The sequence below is a fragment of the Accipiter gentilis genome, chromosome Z (assembly GCF_929443795.1).
Source record: "Accipiter gentilis chromosome Z, bAccGen1.1, whole genome shotgun sequence".
Lineage (NCBI taxonomy): Eukaryota > Metazoa > Chordata > Aves > Accipitriformes > Accipitridae > Astur > Astur gentilis.
This window is the reverse complement of record NC_064919.1, coordinates 66,369,772-66,390,154: the sequence shown is the minus strand read 5'-3', so window position 1 is coordinate 66,390,154 and position 20,383 is coordinate 66,369,772. Positions and strand designations below refer to the sequence as shown.

At 41.6% G+C, this 20,383-nt stretch overlaps 1 protein-coding gene across 3 annotated transcripts in view; it reads left to right on the top strand.

Moving 5' to 3' along the window:
- ZSWIM6 (zinc finger SWIM-type containing 6) overlaps nt 1–20,383 on the top strand; it is a 111,908-nt gene that overhangs the window by 21,934 nt on the left and 69,591 nt on the right. The window lies entirely within an intron of this gene.

The window sequence follows — 20,383 nt, the reverse complement described above, 5'->3', positions numbered from 1 at the left end:
AGCTGAAAATTGAAACTCTTTAGTCTGTATTTTTTGGCAGAGTTAATCCAGGGAGAAAACTAGTTCTGTTTCTGGGATTTTGACCTCTCAGTCAAGACTGAAGAATATTGACGGGCATGCCTGTCAAACTGATAGGGCAATAAATGCAAGCTCTTTAGGCATCAACTATTTTATCTGACTTCTTCCCGACATACCTGCCTAGTTTAAAGCCATGGCCTGGAGGACTGGTGAGGAAGTCACTTTCACAGTAAAAAAAGTGTTTCCTTATGTTCAGGAGGAACCTGTGTTTTACTTTGTCCTGTCACAGGGCACCACTGGCAAGAGCCTGGCTCCATCTTCTTTACGCTCTCCCTTCAGATACTTGTACAAATGGATGAGATCCCCCTGAGCCTGCTCTTCTCCAAAGTGAACAGGCTCAGCTCTCTCAGCCTTTTCTATTGTGTGAGGTGCTCCAGCCCCTGCATCACCTTTGTGGCCCTTTGCAGGACTCTCTCCAGTATGCCCATGTCTGTCTTGCCCTGGGGAGCCCAGTGCCAGACACAGCGCTCCAGGTGTGGCCTCACCAGTGCTGAGCAGAGGGGGAGGATCACCTCCCTTGACCTGCTGGCAGTGTTCCTCCTCCTGCAGCCCAGGATGCCATCGCTGCCTTTGCTGCAAGGGCTCCTGTTGAACTTGGTGTCCATGGAGAGCCCCAGGTTCTTTTCTGCAAAGCTGCTTTCCAGTTGGTTGGGCTACAGCGCAATACATAGCACAGTATAAATACCTGGCCACCTAAACAAAATTTCTTTTATAGGCTGTTGATGGAAGAGAATGTTACATTTTCTGTGCAGTGGTGCAGATACAGCTTGTGTTACTGCAGAGCTGAACGTCAGTGACCAGAGGCTTGCATAGAAGGTAACGCATCAGAACTTGATTTATTCTTGGGATGAGAGGCTTCACACAAAGAAATTGTGACTAAGACAGTGGATTGTGGATCTGAGCCTGTGGTAGATGCCTTTCTGCTGCTCATGGGATGGACTGGCACATTAGAGTTTGGGTCTCATTCAGTAAGCTCAGTGATGTTGTGCAGGTGCAGTTTAGCTTACAGCAAATGACTGCTGGGGCTGAGTAGTCTTGCACTCTGTCCCATTGTACCTTTTAAGAAACATTTTCGGTCTTTATTTCAAGCACAGTATGCATCACTTTGGGGGTAGAGGGGAGTTAAAAAACCCAACATCTTCAATCACTTGACTCCTCAAATTTACTCAACTTCTGCTTGGGAAGGGGGTAACTGTTGGAGCAGGAAGAAAAGCTATGTAAAATGGCTAGCTGTGCTCTTAATCCAGGTTGCAGATACCATGGAGATAGTTGTAGACCGTGGTCATGTGCTGAAGGTTTAAAAAAATTTCTGCTCTATTTAGAAGTGCAGGTTCCACTCACTCTCTTCAAACTGTAGTTCTTGGTGGAGTAGGACTCAGTGGAAACAATTTGCTTTTTTCAGTCTGGAAGTTCAGAGTAGTTAATGGTGATTCTGGCTGAAAGTGGAATACAAATTACTTATGCGTATCCTTCCAAGCTTGTTAATGAATGAGCGCTAGCACTTGTTTGTGGTTGGTATTTTTTTTGTTCTTGTTGTATAGATATTTTTTCCTGATATAAGCGAAGATTTTAAGCATTTTGAAGGCTCTAATTATTTTTCAACTATCAATCAAAAGAGAGCAACTTAACTTTTTCTAGTTTCAGACTACCGTTAACCCCAAACAACAGTGAAATAAAAACACTTGCTTAAAAAGCAATCAGAACTCCTCATTTGCCCTGCACGTGTAATTGGAACAATTTAATTCTTAACTCTAAGAGGGAATAGTTTTCAAGCTTGAATTTGTAACACCAGCTTTAACACCAGTCTGTTAGTGGATGGAGATTGGAATTGGTGCTGCTTTTATGTGGGAGGATCTGCAGAATTACTTCATGAATTGTGTATTTTCTGTTCTCTCAGCATATTGTTTGCCAACTAGTGTTAGTTATAGTCGTTTCTAAGATTTGTTTGGATTTCTGCTTAATAGAACTTGGTTGCAGGTGATCTGCTGCTGCTTTGGTTTTCAGACAGGTCTGTTGGGGCATAAGGGTACTAATGTAAGGTTTGCCTGGATTGCCCTTCTCCCCTCCTTTTCCAATTCCCCCAGGTTATATTGAATAGAGCAAAGCATGGGTTAAGAGGAATCGAGGATATCTCCTGGAGAAATTTTGGTTATTGTATCTTCTGTTCCACATACAGTAGAAAACTGCTGCAGTGCTTAATAGGTGCTTTTAATAGGAGGTCATCAGAGAGCTCTATAGTACTTAATGTTCTGGCTTTATTACTAGCCTCAGCTGAAATGGAAACAGTGTAGGTGGAGAAGGCTGCCAGGATCTGTACCTTGCCCTTTCTTTTCTCTCCCGATCTCCCTTTCACCAACAAATGTCAAGATAGCTCTTTCTGACTCTTGAAGAATGTAAATAAATCTTATGATGCATCTCTTAAAACTACATGATAGTTAAACCCAAAAGTTATACTTGCAAAATACATCCGAGTGGCTACTTTCTGGTCAAATGGCAAAGAATGTTTTAATGTAGAGCAGAGAACGCTGTGAAAGCGAAGCAGTTTTCAGGACAAGCATTATGTTTTTATAGGTTCAGTTTATCACAGTTAGAGAAAGTGACAGGCAAGAAAAATAGCTTCAAAATTACATTTGAGAAGTGAAATTATTTGATGTTCTTTTAACAGCAGATCTTTTTAAAAAGTGGTTTAAGAGGCTCTGTTTCCACAGCCTCTGAATTTTCTGTGTACAGCAAGACTTACAAAATAAGCATTATCATGCAGGTGAAGGGGTAATTAAGTAGCAAGTGTGTACTGATGACTTTTTTCCCCTTCCCTAAAGAAAAGGTGGGTTTTCTGTTTGCACTTCAACTCAGAAGCTAGCTTTCAAATGGCATGGTAGACAACTGATCCTTGCTCCTCTCTGTTCTCCCTTCCATGGTGTTTGAGAAGCCACTTGTATTTGCAGAAGAGAGGTAGTGCAGGAAGGATTTAAAAAAAGAAGAAAAAAAAAAAGATTACCACATTTTTAAAACAGGTTTCTTTCCTAAAGCTTACATATACGGTCTGCTGTTGTTTTTGTTGTCATTGTAATAACTTCTCAAGTTCTCTTTTTTGATTATACTTGAGAAATACAGGTAGGCTATGGTTTAGATAGAAGGCTGCTTGGTGTATGGATTGAAGACTGGAAAGTAGGTGATAAAATAGGTGCAGATAGAGATACGACCTTTCAGTCAAAATGTCACCCTCACTCAGGAAAATTTGAGGTGCAGTAATGATACAGCTTTATAGATGTTTGCAGATAATTCCTCCCAAATAAAACAAAAAGGAAGGAATAAAATCCTCTGGAAACAAGTAAGCAATGTGTCTTTGACTTAACTTTAGTTTATGGGCTTGACCCTGTCTCAGTAGAATTCTAATATATTGTTTCCTTGGCAAAATCTCATGTTCTAAAATGGTCTTCCTTTGGGGGAGTTTAGGCAAAATTTTCTACTCCTTCCTACCCCCTGCAACAGTGAAGATCTGCTTATGTCTTTGAACACTTGGTGGAAAACCTCAAGCGTTTTCGGCCATTTACCAGTGGATGTGTAAGGATGAAGTCATAGCCACAACCTAATTGTCAAATACTAGCTTCTTGTTTAGGTGGACCTAAGCTGACTTGGAATTTGTAAAGCTGTAGCCTTCCTACACACTCTTGAGGACATCTTGCAGCAGGTGGAGATAAACATGCAGGAAAAGGTCATGGCAGAGACTATATGGCTGACTCAAAGTGTTTTGTTTAGAATGCATTGCAGAAATACTACTGTTGCTTTTAAGAGGAAGTTACAGGAAAAGACATGGTGTTGACCTTGAATGTGATACAAAAGATTTCATGGTAATTACAGATAAGTTCATGTATTGTGTAATGGATCACTGAAGATGTGTGACTAGGTAAAAAATTAAAATGTTTAGGATTATGCCAGACACAGGAAAGTACCTCAAGTACAGCTGGAGGATTCATAACACTAGGGACAAGTATGCTTTGCTTATTCATGTTCCCTCCATGCCATGAACATGCCTAGCAAAGTATTCATTTCACTAATCCCATCCCCACTAAAAGTTTGCCTTGCATCTTGTTTAAAATTATTTCAGTCCAGTCATTGAAATTGGTAAGAAAATGTCTGAGTACAAGGGAGCTAGAGTAAATTAGATTCTTCCAAGGCAGACTTAATCAGGGAGAATTCAGAGTTTTACAAGTCCACAATGAAGTGACATAGTAATGGAATTTAGGGACTGAAGAGCATGTTAATGGGTTTGAATTTAAATACCTAACCAAATGAGGCAAATGTCTTTCAGTCCAGAAGACAAAGTTATTTGGGTCTAAGCAGCTTGGTTTGGCAGGACTGTTGGTGCAAATATGTGGGTAGGGTTTTTGTTTTGTTTTGGGTTTTGTTGTGTTTTCCTGACAGAGAAATTGCCAACTAATAAAATGAATCTTGGCTCCTTCTGTTGGGGTCCTCTGCCTCTACAGTTCACTGTAACTGTCACTGGAGAGCAGTATGACTGAGATGACATTGAAGTGTTGGGGATCTTCTAAAGAAGTTCTGCAGACTTTATTCAGTTTTCTGATCTGTTTTGTCAAGATGACAGTGACAAGAAGTTCTCAGCAGCAGAGGATCTAAGCAGGCAAACCACAGGCTGTTGGCTCTAGCTGTTTGTGCTTCAGAGCCTTTTCTCAGTAATTAAGAGTGGCAGGTTGGGATAATCCCTGTCTTTCCTAAAATTTTTGGAACACAAAATAGAGCTCTGTGAGGGTCAGGCTTTGGGTTGATGTGCTTCTGTTTTGCCACAGCAGAGACCCTGTCTTTTCTGCAGTGTCTCTAGGTTAAGAAGTTACTGTTTTCTCGAGGGATGAGACCATGTCTTATGAGGCAACTAGGATGAAGTTGTATTTTTTTTCCCAGTCCTCTCTGTGCAGGGCCAGTGAAGCAACAGTAGAGACTGGCTTGGAAGTACCTCAGTAGATTCTACCTAGCCCATGTCATCTGACAGAAAGGGAAGTGATGCTCTGGTTCTGGCCAGAACAATCTTGGAGGGAGAAGATAATGTAATTTAGAAAAGTATTTTCTAGCTTGGTGCTGCAACCAAATCTGTGACAACAGTTAAATACTTTGGTTTCATCTGTAAACCTGTTCATGTCTTCACCTTCTGCAGTAATTAAGGTTGTCCCTTCCATCAAAAGCCAGCTTCCCTGGAACATGAGACATGGAGTGAATTCTCAGTAGGAGTTTTGGCATAGCTTTGCCTTACATGTTATAATTTATGCCCTTGCATGGTGACTAAGTATGGTATTAGGTTTTCAGATAAAATCAGAGGTAACTACCACCACCTAATTAAAATACTTGAAAGGCTGCTCTTTGTAAAGATAATTTTTAAAAGTTGCATTCCCTGAAGGAACAGCAATGAAATAAAAGGGTTTGAAGTAGAGAATTTTGATTATGAGTTAGTTCTTGAGAAATGCAGTAGTTTAGGAGCAACGAGAAGGAAATTCTGTGTAAATGTTGTTTGCATATCATGGTTGCTAAATTCTTTGTATTAAAACTTAGGAGACTTTTCTGCAATGAAGTTGGCCATTCTGAGGAAACAGGTACTCCCTGGGGACCATTTTCTTACCTAAAAATCTTTGGAGAAGATGACTTAACGCAGGGTTGGGTTGGTCTCAACTTTGCAAAGCCAGTTTCTGTCGTTTTGTCTGTCAGGAAGCTTCTAGGAGGCTACTAAGATGTTAGGTGGCTGCTAATCTGCTTTGACCTTCATCCTCATCTTCTCAGAGACACTGCCCCTTTACAAAGGCAGTGTGGATCAGACTCCGTGGGACCTCAGTACTGTTGTCGTTAGCTAGGACAGTCCATCCTATTTTTTACATCCTATCCTTAACTTAGGGACAAAATCTTTTAATGCATCATAATGAACCCTGCCTACACCCCCAGTGTTCTCTAAATAGAATTAGAGCCTGGAGGCTTTGTTACTAACTGTGAACATTATCACTGTAGGCGGTGTTGTTGCTATGATGCTTAAACATCCTGCAAGTTTGGCATTTTACTTGTCTCAGTTTTTTTTTCTGTAATGGTAGGTTTTCTTGGATAGTAAATATGATATTACCCACTTTTTTGGCATTTGTTGGGGTAGATTTGAGTCACTAATGCCTCAATTCTGCTGTATAGCAGTTACACTGCAATATTTCAACGCACCTGGCAATCCGGTTTGTTCATTTTATGTTTTGTCTCAGCAATACCACCATTTTAACTGGCTTTTCTGTGTTGGTGCAAGGCAGGAATGTTTCCAATTTTTTCTGATCCATTAAAATGTCAGTAAGAATGGGTGATTCCTCCAAAGAGTCTGTTTTGAACAGATAATTGGCTAGCAGCTTATGAGTTATGTTTGTTTTATATATCTGAAGTTCCTTCTTTGTATGATAATTTCTGCTGTCTGATACAAAATTGTAAGCACTGTACTGCTGGAGCATCCTAAGATACTGCCATTGTATTTTTACGTTTTGTTTCGAACCCTGTGATGATGACACTCCTTCAGTTGCTAGAGTTGAAATTCTAATTATCTGATGATGCTTCATTGAAGATTATTGCATTTTATTACGAACATTATACCGTAGGCAGAAGGTACAAGAGAGTTTGTAGTTTTAACTAGAACATTTGTAAGGGCTGGAAGACACCGTAGTAAACTCCAGTATGCTGTATTAGCAGGGGTTGTGCCTCTTCTTGTAGGAGCTTGATATTTCAAGAAAACGGGTTTAATCCTTGTTAGAGGTTTGCAAAGTTGTTCTGAAAGAGTAACTAGCAATACATACTGAACCATGTCATAATGAAACACAAAGGTTGGAACTTAGTATCTTTTACTTGAATTTGCATGGGGTACAGTTTTGTGTATTCAGGGTGATTGTGAAAGTTTCAGACTGCTGCTGCGTGAGTGTTTATGCTGTGGTGGCTTGTTAGCTAAAGTAGTGGTGATAATAAAAAGTTCAGGGACTGATGTTTTTGTCAGGTCAGCATCGTAACTGACATGTAGGTTCTGGGTTTGAAAGTGCAGTGGGGAGAGAACAAATGTTATTGGTGTGTGTGTTGTTTGGTTTTGGTCCGTTGTCCCCCGTCCCCCCCTCCCGTCTTCATGTGGAAGCTGTTGCATTTTTTTAGTCAGTTTTACTTTGAAAATTACATTTCAAACTAGTGAAAACCCATTAAAATAATTCCCAAGATGGATTAAACATTTGCAAGTACATTTTACTGTGTGCTGTGGCCAGTGGAGGAACTCAATGCATGCTTAAGTATGATTTAGGCTGTGGTTTCACATACATTTCTTGCAGTGTCACTATGAGCTGGAGTCACTGTCAGCAGCTTCTTCCTGTCTTTGCCTTACTCCTTTACTTGTGCCAGCAGAAGTGGGGTTTTTTTTTTGTGTGGCCTGGTGTGGTGATGTGAGTCAGGGAATTTACCCAGTGAAAGATGGTGGTTTGTCCTGTCCCCCCCCCCCCCCCCCCCCCCTTTTTTTTTTCCCCCTCCTAGTTGGGTCCATTCTTTGATTCAGTTCAGGATAGAAGACCACAGAGAGGAGTTTTGGTGTAACTCGAGAGCTTAGAGTAGCGGGTGAAAATGAGTGTCAGTGGCTGGTGCCATCCTCTGCAGCTTCTGCTGCTTCCCTGATGCTGAAAGTAACACAGATGAGGTCACGCCTGTAGGTATGTTAGCCTGAGGTGCTATGGATTTCCCAATCTTAATCATAAGCCTTTAATGGAATACTTCATTACCTTCTTTCTACTAATCTGTGCTTATACTAAGGCAGCAAATCTTCCTCTGAGGAGGAGTGGGGAGTCCTCTTTGTATCTGGCTTCCTAGTCTCTCCTAGCCAGCTCTTAAATTACATTAGGCCTGGCTGCTGAAGGAAGTTTTTCCAAAAAACAAGATGGAAGGAGGAAACAATAACCATCCCCTGCCACCCCAAACTAAGAGGAGGAAGAAGAATACCTGACAGCAAAGTGTCCCTTTCCCCCAGGTGGCTTTTTCAAGGATTTGGTTTATCTGATCTAGTTTTGCCTGTAAAGAAGACCATGTAACAGCCTCAGTGGGCAAGCTTCTTGCTACTTCGGTCTTTTGCTGGTTGAAAAAAAGGAATGTATGCTGCCTTGCTTCCTGAAATATATCCTGTTTGGCTGAGAAGATGGAAGGAGAGTTGTTCCCTCTTCAGCATCTGTTGTTCCTTAGGTCTTTGCTGTAGAGTTCATGAAATAGCCTGATGCTCAAAGCTTCATTGATACACCACAATGCAAGGTAGTAACAGCTGCTTGAAATTGGTCAGTGTCTGCGCACTTAACTATCCATTGCAGTACAAACTGTAGAGGTAGGTAAGGAACAAGTTAAGGCCATTTGAAACTCCCTTTTTTTAGGCGTCTTATGAATAAAATAAAGGTTTGCAGAGATGACCAACAAGAGCTTTTGAAGTGCAGTGCTCACAGGAGAAAACCATGTCTTAATCTGCATAAATGAAATGTAAGAGTTCAGTTTGTTCTTAAATAGAACTTGTGAAGAGTTGCCAACTTTAAAAAGGGTGCAGTTTAACACTGGAGTTTGTCTTTAAAAATAGTTGCAAGGCTCGTAATTTGTATTTAACTGCAATAACAAAGGTGCTTATTGGCTATAGGAGCCACCTTAGCTTTTCTCTTGAAATGAAAATTATAACTGTATGATCTTTATGCTGAACTGTCCTTTCGCTTCCCTTCACTTCCTTCTTCATGTGTTAAGAGAAGTTTTTCCTCTCTGGATTTTCTCTTTCATACTATTAATGTTTAGAAGCTTTTTATAATCAGACTGATCCACTTTACAAAGAACGAATGATTTGTTTAGAGTTTATAAAGTCGTCATCTTTGGTTGATTTGGTAGAGGAGATGTCTGTAGATGACTGCAGGACTTCTTTAGTGCTTGTGTACACTGCCACCCCAGTACTTCCCTGTTGCCTCTGCCCTTACCCACCTGTACTCTGCTGCATGGTGTCTATTTTGTCCTGTTTGTGCTAGATCCTGTGTAAACTCACATTACCAGTCAGTCCTAGCTCTGAAAAGTTTATTCTTAAATTATGATGCAAAAGCAAAAAAACATGGGAAGGGGAAGAGTGAATGAGAACAAAGATGTGAACATGTGGTTTCACAGGCTAAATAGGTACATAATTATAGTGTTGCGTAATTGTCAACTGAAGTGTTCAAAAATCATGATTAACTTCTGAATCAAAAGGCTTAAAAAGTAATCATAAAAGACACTAGGAGATAAAGTTGAAATTCCATAGTTATTTGCCTCTTCTAATACTTTAGGGGTTTGCAGTTCTAAAACTGTTCTCTGCAGCTAAAAAGAGAAGCTTAAAAATAATCCAAAGGCCAAAAACCAGACAAATAAAACTTCACTGTTTTAAATGAGAAGCCCAACAAGTAGAAACCCTGAGAAATTTAAGAATGGGATTATTCTAGGAAGACTTTTGAAGATAGCAGCAGCTGCCCATGCTAGCATCAAGATGTTCGGCTTTTTCAAATGGTAAGCTAGTAGTGAAACACAAACCTGGTGATAGTAAATGCTGCCAGGATCATAATGGCCTGTAGACCATCAGACATTCTCCTGTTTTCAGATCCTTAAGAGGAGCCAGAAGCAGCACATGATATGGTTGGCTTCTGTGCTGATGACTCTTTCTTCTGAGGACTACTGAGGTACTTGTGATGGTGATAGGGTAAAAACCACCCAAAGGGCATTGTTCTCAAATGAGAGCCCTACCTGGAATCACCCTGAGGAAGTGTTATAAACATGGCAGAAAGTTAAATCTAAATTTAAAATGCCTGTCCACTTCTACATCGGGAAGTAATTGTTAATTTAAATTTTGTAACAGTATAGTGTCTGAAAAGGAGATACACTAAATATTTCTCAGCTTGTGTTCTGTCAGCAAAGGTCATTTAAGGGCATTACTGGAACGAAGAAACAGGGGAGGCTTATGGGGAGCTATTTTTAATAGTTTACACAAGTACCACAAATGAACACCTAAAAGTGGGAAGGTGGAAGCTCAATAACTGAAAATCCCTTTAATGCTGTTGTCTGTTACCCAGTGGAACACTTTAGTCAGTTTGTGGAATTGGCATTGTTAGGAGTATTTCAGGAAGATTAACGTCTTTAAAATCTGCAAATTGTACACTGTAATGATAGAATACATCAGATATAGCAACAGATCCTTTCCAACTCAGTTATCTATGACATGTAAAAGAAATTCAGAGCTCCTATTTAAAGCAGAGACCAAATTTGTAAATGTCAAGAAAACTAAAAGTTATGGCCCCCACAGCAAATACTAAGTCATACCCTAGTGTGCTTGATTTTTTTTTTTATGTTGCTGTATATACCAATCAAAATCTTGCCTTAAAATATATATGTTGTGGCGGTTATAGTAGCTGTGGGGAACTTTTTCAAATAAGCGCCCTGGTGCTTTGAAGGCATTGAACTGATTCATTCCATGCATTTAGATACTGGTGTCAGTTATGCATCCAGATAAAATGCTTTTACTTGTTGTAGTTAATGTCTCAATTTGTCCAGCTTGCCACCACATGTAATCTGTGCAAGATTTATAAAAACTTAATGTGAAAGGAGTTGCAGAAATGCTAGTTATTTGTTAATATTTGAAATCCTTTATGCTATCAGTAAAAATTGTATGTGCCACGTGTTGGCAGTCTTACAACATTGTAAAGCTTAATGTCTGGAGAGCTTTACAGCTGGAGCTACTATGCTTCCTAACAGTGGTGGTTACAGAAGACTGGAAAAGGGACTTTCCTTGAAACCATGCTTTAGACTGCATAGGTGGTATGGAGGGAGTGTGATGGAAGAGACATCCTTTCTTTTCTCCCATCCTACCTGCTCATTCAATTTAGGAGCACAGGTTGATACCATGATCTCTTTCAAATTAAAATGTGGTGTGAAAAAAACAAACAAACAAAACAAACTCCAAACCAACCTATGGTTCAGAAGTAAAAGTTTTTGTTTCGCTTTAACTGTCCCTGAGCAATGTCCTGTTCTGAGGAATCCTAGATGAGATGGCTATGTCCCCGTTTTGTTTTTTCTTTAAGTGGAGAACTTCAAAAATCAGAACTTTTTTTTCTGATTAAAACCACGAACATCCATTTTAGGACATGTAGTTTGTAATTTAAAAAATGTAACCGTAAACTTATGGGACCTTGCCAACACTGTACTTGCCCCTCTTCAGGAATTACGTGGATTATTTTTTTTCTTTGTACGTGGGTATCTGACATGGTTACGGGAATATGATTACTTGTGTTGTAAATGGTAGTGGGGATCTGGAAACAGCTGATCAAAACTAGATGTGTGTAAAATGCTTTCCTGCTTTTTGTAAAGAATTTTCTGTGACAGAGTTGCACGTTGCCAGCAATCCACTTGCTAGCTGAATTAAAAATTACCTAATTTTACTGTGACATTTCTCAGATTACTTGCTTCAAGTTTGCAGTACCTGTACTGTTGTGGCACTGAGGTGATTGATGCTGACAGTCAAAATGAAAGAATTTTAAACAAATATTTCTTAGGGTGATCACTACTTAAAAGTGAGTGCCCCTTGCTGAGTGAGACAGCATGTATTAGGTGGATGTTCACCTACAAAAGGGTAAAAACTGTATGTTCTAGAAAAGCATTTTTGTATGGCATGTGCTCAGAAAACCAGAGCTAAGCTGGATGGTGTAGAATAGGGATCTGTCATGAGAGAACGTTACAAAATGGCAGAGTGTGAGTACACTTCATCTGGGTATTTGTTGTACGCTGTTGGTGACACTTGCACTTGACATTGTTCAACTAGTTTTAGCTCTTGGGTTTAATGTCACTTTTAAAAATTCTCTGAAAAAGGTTTGGGGATAGCGAAGCGTTCTTCAGTGCTTGTTGTTGCTCTTCGTATTAGTTGCAAAACAACTGGTGTGCGTTTGGAGGAGGAGAGCTTGAGCAGCGGCAGATCTGTGGCTGTAACAGAGCCGCAGTCTGGGTGCAGAAGTCTAAGAATGGGTCGCCGTCGTCCTCAGAGTCACAAAACGGTGTGGGTGGCGTGGTGGGAAGGAATTTACTACACTGCGCCGTCTTCACAGCTTTAGAATAGGAGCCGTGTGGTCTCAAGAGCGGCGGGGTTATGTGAACGAAATGTGGAAACTAAGGTTACGTGCCCTTCAGAGAGTCTCCCTCACTTTCTTCAGATTTGTAGAGATTATTGGAAATCATTTGCGTAGCAGATGTAGCAGGCTGTCACCGCAGCTATCCTTGGCCTCCTCCCACCGCTGTTTTTCCATCTGCTTGTTTTGAGCCTTTTCTTCACTCGGAGGGCCAGCTCGGTGCGGCACGGGCCGCGGCGGCTGCGTTCGCCCTGGGCCCGAGCCCGGCACCGGCGGCGGTCAGTGCAGGGGCCGGGCTGCGTGACCAGCGGCACCTCCGGGATTCGTGTGGAAGGATCATCCTCGAAAGTCCGGTTTAAAGTCAGAGCCGCCGTAAATGCGGTCGCTGCGTCTGCCTGTCAACGCGCGGGCTCGGCTAGAACCAGCGGAGACGAAGGCGATCTCGGGGCGGTGAACCTTACCGCCCGAAGCGCGCCCGCTCGGCGGTACTGGGGGCCAGTTCCTGTTCTTCTGGCACGCCGTGTTCGGTGACGGTAAGCCGCCGGTCGCTGCGGCCGCTGCCGTTTGCTTTCCGCCGTTTCTGACGGAGAGTCGCCGGCCGGGGGGAAAGCCCCGCAGCCGTAGACCCGATCTCGGGGGGCGGGCGGGCGAACAAGGGGTTAAAGGTGGACGGGGCCGAGGCATTATGCAAGCTGTTAAGTAAAAAGGAAGTGCATTACAAAATGCTGAGCTCAGTAGTCTGGCTCCCGGCCAAGCCGTTGCTTTCTTCGCTACAGCTGAGGGCTTTGTAAGCTTCCCACCCGTGGGTTCGTCTGAACTGTTGAGGAATGCTGCCGCCGCCGCCAGCTGACGTCAGGGCGGGCGGTTCAGCTGAGGGCCAGGCGGGCTGGCGGCGGCAGCGGGGGGGGGGGGGGGGGGGGGGCGGGACGGGGACGCGGGCCTCCTCGGCCCGCCGCGCCTCCCGGCGGCCTCTTCTCCACGAAGTGCCCTTTTCGTCGCCCCAAAATGCCCGCTTCGCCCCGCCGGCGTCCTGCCGCCTCCCCGCCGCTTCCCTCCCCTTCTTTGTCTCGCGCCGTCAGACCGGGGCCTACGCTGTAGAGGCCAAGTTGCCGTTTAACTGAAAAAAAAAAAAAGAAAAAACCAAACCCAGTAAGTGCCGTGTCCCCCCGGCCCCCACCCCGACGGCACAAGTTCTGCTCGTGTATTTCGTTTTCAGTGCTGCGGCTGAGCCCGTGAGAAGGACGCAAAAGATCGCCTTCACCTTTCAGGATTTCAGGGTTGGTGGGTTTTGGGAGGCGGTGTGTGTCTTCCACCGACAGAGCTCTTTCCCGGCCTGTCCTGTCGGGCACGGTAGCTGGAAGGGCACCACGGTGCCATCACAGCCCCTTTTTTCTTAAATTAGGGGAAAACTTGTGTAGAAAAGTATTTTGAGGGTGGCAAGGTGTTAAGCTTTCAGTTAAAAATTAGTGAAATTAGCCTGGTTTTGGATTTGATAGCTTTCTGGGTGATGTTCTCTTCAGCTCTATAATGAGATTCAGTGTGGATCTATGGTTCTTGGTTATTATGAAAAAAATAAAAAGAAAAATCCTATCTGGAAAATATGCAGGCTCAGGACAGGAGACAGAAAGCATGTTTCACCATCAGCCTTACTGGCAATATAGGTAAATGGAGCACTACTTAAATGTTTTTTCTTTTAAAGGCTTTTGGGAGAACTGTTGGTTGCAGAAGCTTCTGGGCTGCCTAGATACTTGCTAAGCAGGTCCAGGCTGCTGTTTGAAGCTGCTCCCTTGGCTTTTTTAATTCAGTTTTTTGGGGGCTGCCTTTCCTACTGTAACAAGTCTTGTTGCTTCTCATCTTCACTAGTAAGTCTGCACAACTTCTGGGGCAGTGTTTGTCATCACAGGTCTCTGGTCAGTGTGTACTTGTCACTAAGTCTTGTATAAGACAGCTTCATCCTGTTGAAAACTAGAGATACAGGTTGCAGGACTCCGTTTGGAGTTTAAATACACAAAGGAACCAGTTTACTAATTGGCTCTATGAAGGAGAGGGGAAATGGAAAAAAACCTCAAGAGAAGCCCAGTTCTCTTTGCTCTCCCACTTCATATCCTGTGAATGGTATTGCAGATGTAGGTGGTGTCAGTATTGTTACCTGTTCCTAATAACGAAGACAAATGAGAGCAGTCATCAGACTGGAGATAACAAATTTTGAAACTGTTAAAAAGAAAAACTTGTTTGTGCAAGGCAGGTCTAGTTCATGAAATTGTCAGATGGTATTGGGGCCAAGTCTTAAGTGGAGCCAAAAAAAGACCAGATGTACTAGTATGGAAAATGCCTTTTAAAATTTGTTTGAGGCATAACCTAGTCAGTGGTTGGGGCTTTAGGAGTCAGAAGTAGTGAATTTCTTTGGTACTACTGAGGTGCTGCATGACTCTGAGTGAGTCACTCTGCTTGTGTGTGTTGCTTTCTCCACTATCCTTTTCCTGTCTTGTCTGTTGGAGATTATTACTAAATTTCATGACTGCTGCCGGACAGTGCATACCACAGTGGTGCCTCAAGTTCTGTCTGGGGCATCCAGGCAGTAGTAATACAGTAGTGTGACTACGAGGAAGCCTCCGGGTTGCCGCTGTGAATCAGACTAGTTTTACACCTCTCATTCCAGCGAGCACAATCTGGGATTTCCTCTTGAGCTATAAAATGACTAAGTCTAGTTAAATGCAGCATAGACCATATAAAACAGGAGTTTGGAGCTTTCAAGCTTCTTAAATATTGCTGTGTATTGAATAGAAATAGTGTATACTGGGTTTGAGCCATGAAGGACTTATTGAAGTTCATTGTCAGAGGTTTAATTTGATGTGTGGAGATGGATTAAACTTCAAGGTTGTGGATCTTACTAAAATGTCTTTGTAGGTGTGCATGTTTTTTTTATTATTATTAAATCTATGAATTAACATGGTAGAAGCAGCCTTGGTTGTATAGTTGCTTTTCATGGGTGTTATGGTAGATAGTGTACCTCGTATTTGCTGTTTCACTTCTCCTTTTCAGGGCTCGGTTTTTCAAGGTGCAGTGCATTTGCTCTTGTACCTCGAAGTCCCTCATCATTGTGACTCATAATGAAAGAAACCTAGAAGCAGTTCGGAGACAGAGAGGCTCTTCCCCTGTAAACTGAAAGGAAATGTACCCAATAACGTATCCACTAAGAAATGCTGTACAGCATAGCATTTACTGTAATTCTGAAAAGGACAGAAGTGTAGAGCAGTGCTGCAGCACCGGTACCCAAATGACATGTTGTTTTCCCTTTGTGCTGTACTGGCTGATGGTCCTGTCTTGTACAGGTCTTGTCCATCTGTACTGATGCAGTATTAGCAATTCAGTACAATGTCAGTGTAAGTGTGCAGGAACAAAACAGCAAAATGCTTCTGAAAAAGCTAAAATAATGTAGTAGGAACCACTTGGCAATTACAGGTGTTGTGTCCCTCTGCTAATAGGCAAAGAATAATAGTCAAAGAAATCAAACTCCTGATAAATGCCATTGTGTGTACTAGCTGCTTTCCCTGGGTGATCCTCCTTTCCTTGACAGAGTATTAAGTGCCATGTTGGTTTTTTTCCTGTATCTGTTATGTGGGCAAAGGGGTACTTGGGCTAAATTTGCATCCTCATCTTGAGTTTTAATAGTTAAAGAAACTTGAAACACAACATGTCCTTGCCTCCCTTTTTTTCTAGAGGTGTTAACTAAAGGGCAACTTCACACAGCACTTCTACACAAACTACTTTAGCAAGGGTTGTGATTAAGACACCACTTTTTCTTCCCCTCCTTTCCCCCCACCAGGTCTATCTTTGGGGACTGCTCATCTGGTGAACTCCTGCAGCCAGAGAGCTGAGAACAGAGCACTCTCACAGCTGGTGGATAAATTAGGAATAAAAAATTAGGCAGCTATTTGATTAGGTAAGACAATAACACTCAACAGAACTAGTTTCCTGAGTACTATGAGTAGCCAAAAATAATTTGTTTTTCAGTGCAGCAAAAGGCATTTCTAGTGATTCTGAGTAGAACTTTGCAAAATGTGAATGTGAAAGTTTAGCAAGTGTCCTGTGTCATGTCCCTTGCAGCTGTTTCTTAGTTTTCATGGGGTGGAGATGGAAATGCCTTACTGGCTTTAAAAAGGCGAAGGTTTTTTGTTGGTGGTTTGTTGGATTTTTTGCTCTGTTCCCTCTGGTTTGGTGAATCAGGAGAATGAAAATCTCTCTTGCTTGACACTTGCCTTGATGGGATTTGGATATGGTAGGGTGGACAAATAAACAACCTTTCTGTCCCATTCCATTTGCTGCATATCACTTCTTTTTCCATCTCTCTTTCCGCAGACACTTGGCAGCTTTTGCTTCAAGTCTGTCTGCCCAGCATCCCATATTGTCCCTACACCAGGATGTGAGCCATAGTGACAGTGTAATTGGTGCCCTTTGCCAGGAGATCCTTTGGGCCTGCAGGAGTCTCAGCTGAGCAGCAGCGAGGATGAACTGGCTGTAATGTCTCTGGGAAGCCCACATAAAACACAGTGCGTGGCTCAGAGCTCTTCTGCACAGTGTAGATTTGACTGCGGGTGGTGGCTGGCTTGACTGTTGTAACAGCCATTTAAATTTTTCTCTTAATGCTTCTAATAACAGTAAAATAACTGTATTCACAGGGGACTGTAGCTAAATGAGCGAATGGAGCCTTTTCTTAAACTTCTGTTAAAATGTCTTTTCAGTCCCCATAAAAAGTTTTTTGTTAACTTTGAACTCTTGTAACTCTTTGATTGGAACCTTGATTTGAATCTTCTATCTTTATTTGAATTTTGATACTGATTTGACTGTAGTCCACTCTTTCCCCTTATTCTGCAAATATAAACTGCATTTTATTAACTTTAAGATGTAGATGGCACAGCTCATTGTGCTGAGTGTATCTTTTATCTGCATACCAAAAGCAAGACACCAGTTGTGGTTTGGATGTGGTTGGCCTGTGCTAGTACAAGGCCCAGAGTGTTAGGAAAAGCTGGATCCTGCTTAGTTAGAATTTGGTCGAAGAGATTTTGTCCTCTTTGTTGTTAGCTGCTTCTTATGGCTCAAGTACGGATGACTGTTTTCTATGAAACATGGTATAACACTGTTCTAGCCTTGAAATGTGTTACAGAGCTCTTTTGTACTAGCTGACAAATTCTTGCAACGTAGGGTGGTACTTAAAGTCACAGAGATACTGTAATAGTACATTGAGATACAGGGTCAGCTGCATTTCTCCAGTGCTTTGAGATCTGTTGTATCTGTAAGAGCAGACTGGAAGACTACAGGCTTGGTTTTGGCCGATTTCATGAAATTTTGGAAATGTCTCCTGAGGGTGTTTCAAAGTATGCTCTTTGAAGTGATGGTTGCTGCACAGATCCTTATAATTGACATGTTGTTGTAAAGCTAACTGAATTTAAAAGTAATAAGGAGAAGGATACAAGTTTTGACATAGTTGCTCCTGGCTGTCTAGAATTACATGGTGGTTTTAATAAGAGTTTATTAAAAACTTATTAGCTGCGATAATGTAAAAGTACAGTATCTGGCTTTTCATGCCAATAATGGCACACTCTAAAAGAATAATTCCTCTGTGTTCAGAAGTAATTTCTGGGGTAACTCTGTACTAAAACTCTTTTCTTTTCCGTGCATTGATGTTTCAACAAATAACAATTACAGGAAAGTGACAAACCAGCATTTTTATAAGCAGATTTGTGCAGGTTTGTTTTTTTTCTTTGCTCACTGCTCTTGTCCCTGTTTTGGCATAAAGCAATGAAACACTTTTTTACATTGACAGGTGGAAACACGAAGAAAACTTTGACTTCACTTGCCTGTGTAAGGATCTGTTGTCTGAAATTTTTTGTTGCCTTCAAAACAACAGCTGTTTTTGTACTAGCAATTTACAATTGCATTTATTATGAACTAGTGCTTAGCAACATCTAGGCAGTACTTTTGCTGCTACAGAGGACTGTGTCCCAGAGTGTATACTATCTAGTTGATTTTTAGGTGAACATTGTCTGAGTTTGAGTCTTAACCTGGCCGGTAGTGAATTGTTAACATATCTATTGGATACCTGATCTGTTGGGGTTGCTGAGTCTGAAACAGTTCTGACTGTGAAAGAGCAGAGGAGTTTCTAATTGGCTGAAAGGTTTGGACAGTTCTTAAGTGTTGCAGGTTTTTTTTATGGTGGATGTGGCATGTTCTCCATAAATACAAATTTGCCATTGGATGAAGCCTTAAAAATCAATCCCTGGTGAATTCTCGGTGATTCTTTTTGACAAGTGGGACATTTCCCAGGGAGGCTGCCAATATAAACACCGTGTGTGTATGTGCACGCTACCTTGGGCTCCTACTGCTACCCCACCTCTTTGAAACAACTTATTTGGCACTGGCTTTGCCAGCCACTGTTGTGCAGGCTGCTGGAGTTGAGCTGGTGGGAATTACTGCCTAAAGTTAGATTCTCTTTAGCCAGCAAGACCTCCATATGGCAGGGAACGTTATCTGCAGTTTGTCTTCCTGCTTCCATCTACTGGGAAAGGGAAATGAATGCAACACAGCCAAACAGATTTCAGAGAGCTAGAAAAAGCAAATGAACGTATGAGCTTTTGCTCAAACTGTACCTGTTTGGAATAATTTGAGTTCAGCTTGATTTGTTTTTGAAGAGTATTTATGGGTTTGTGAATGTTTTGTAAGCTTGTAAACTCTTCACCTTAAGAAATGCAGTTAGTTTAGCTGATGCTAGTTGTGAAGAGTTGATGAGAACCATGGGTGCTTTCAGAGGTGGAGAGTGGAAGGCCTGGTGTTAGAGAACCTGGTCCCAAATACTTACTGCTATGTAGTTTAAAAGCACATAGGCTTTGTTTATTTCTTTTAAAAACACCAACACTTATAAATAATTATCTTTGTGTTATGAGTGGAGATGTAGTTTATTAAAATCAGAACTAGCAAGATGAGCAGTATTGTGCTAATGATTGCAAGTCAGTGCAAAGCATGCTTGGAAGCTGTTGCTGTGACTGGGGATTTCACATTGTGAGTATTGGAGCTTGTCTACATGGAGGGGAGGGAGAAAGTTGTATGTGACATGCCAAAAAGTATTTCTTCAGTAATTAAACAGTATTTTCATTTGACACCATTTCAACTACCTGCTTAATTTGTGAGGTTTAATTAAGATATAGTCAGCTTGTGCTGACATGGACATATAATCAATGCCTAGTTTGCCTGAGGAAAAGGCTCTTTTTCTTTTCCGGGTCTGTCTATGTCTTTTTCTCTTTCTTTTTTTTTTTTCTTTTTTCAAGAAAAAATCATTAGCAATTCAGAGAGCAGAAGCAAATAGCCATTTTTAAAATTCATGTCCTCAAATGTTAATTTGATGCTTTGAGGCATAAACGACCTTTCTAACCAGCCCAAACTTGTCAAACAAAGGAACGATAGAAACAAGCTGCTTTGTTCTAATACAACAGGCTGCTTTTCAGGGAGAATTTCAAAACAATTCTGCCTCCCTCTTCTCAACAACATTAAATTAAACTTTGGCCTGTGCTACATTTGAATTTAGATGTGTATGCATCATTGGAGAGATAGTGATGGAATCTAGACAACCTGTGCAAATTGAACCATAGGCTTCAGCTCCTGAAGCCCAGGGCAAGTGAATAATGCTTTCATCTGTAGCTACCCCAGCTGGTATTACTTAGCACTGGAAAAGCAGTTAGGTGTGGGTCAGAAGCTGAGGGGAGGATTTAAAGGGGATTTCTTCTTGTGACAAAACTGAAGAGTAGGAGGAAAGGGGGGAGGAGAGAAATAAAACCACCACTTTTTGAAACCTTTCATTTAAGTGTTTAGATTGCTGTATACACCTTGGAGGTCAGATGTAAAAACTAAATATAAATCTTCTTCTAGCTACCAGCGGTTTTGTTGAGACTGAAACTGTGTAAGTATATGCAGTACAAATGGCAAAAAACCTTAGTGCTTCAGTGCCAACTCTGTCATTATCAGATTTACGAGATAAAAGAAACATATAAAAGGTCAGGGTGGAAGATATAAGGCAATATAAACAATGAATATGTCTTTATATAAGGTAATGCATTCTTTTTTTCTACCTCTTCCCCAAAAGAAGTTTAACTAAATTTGGTACT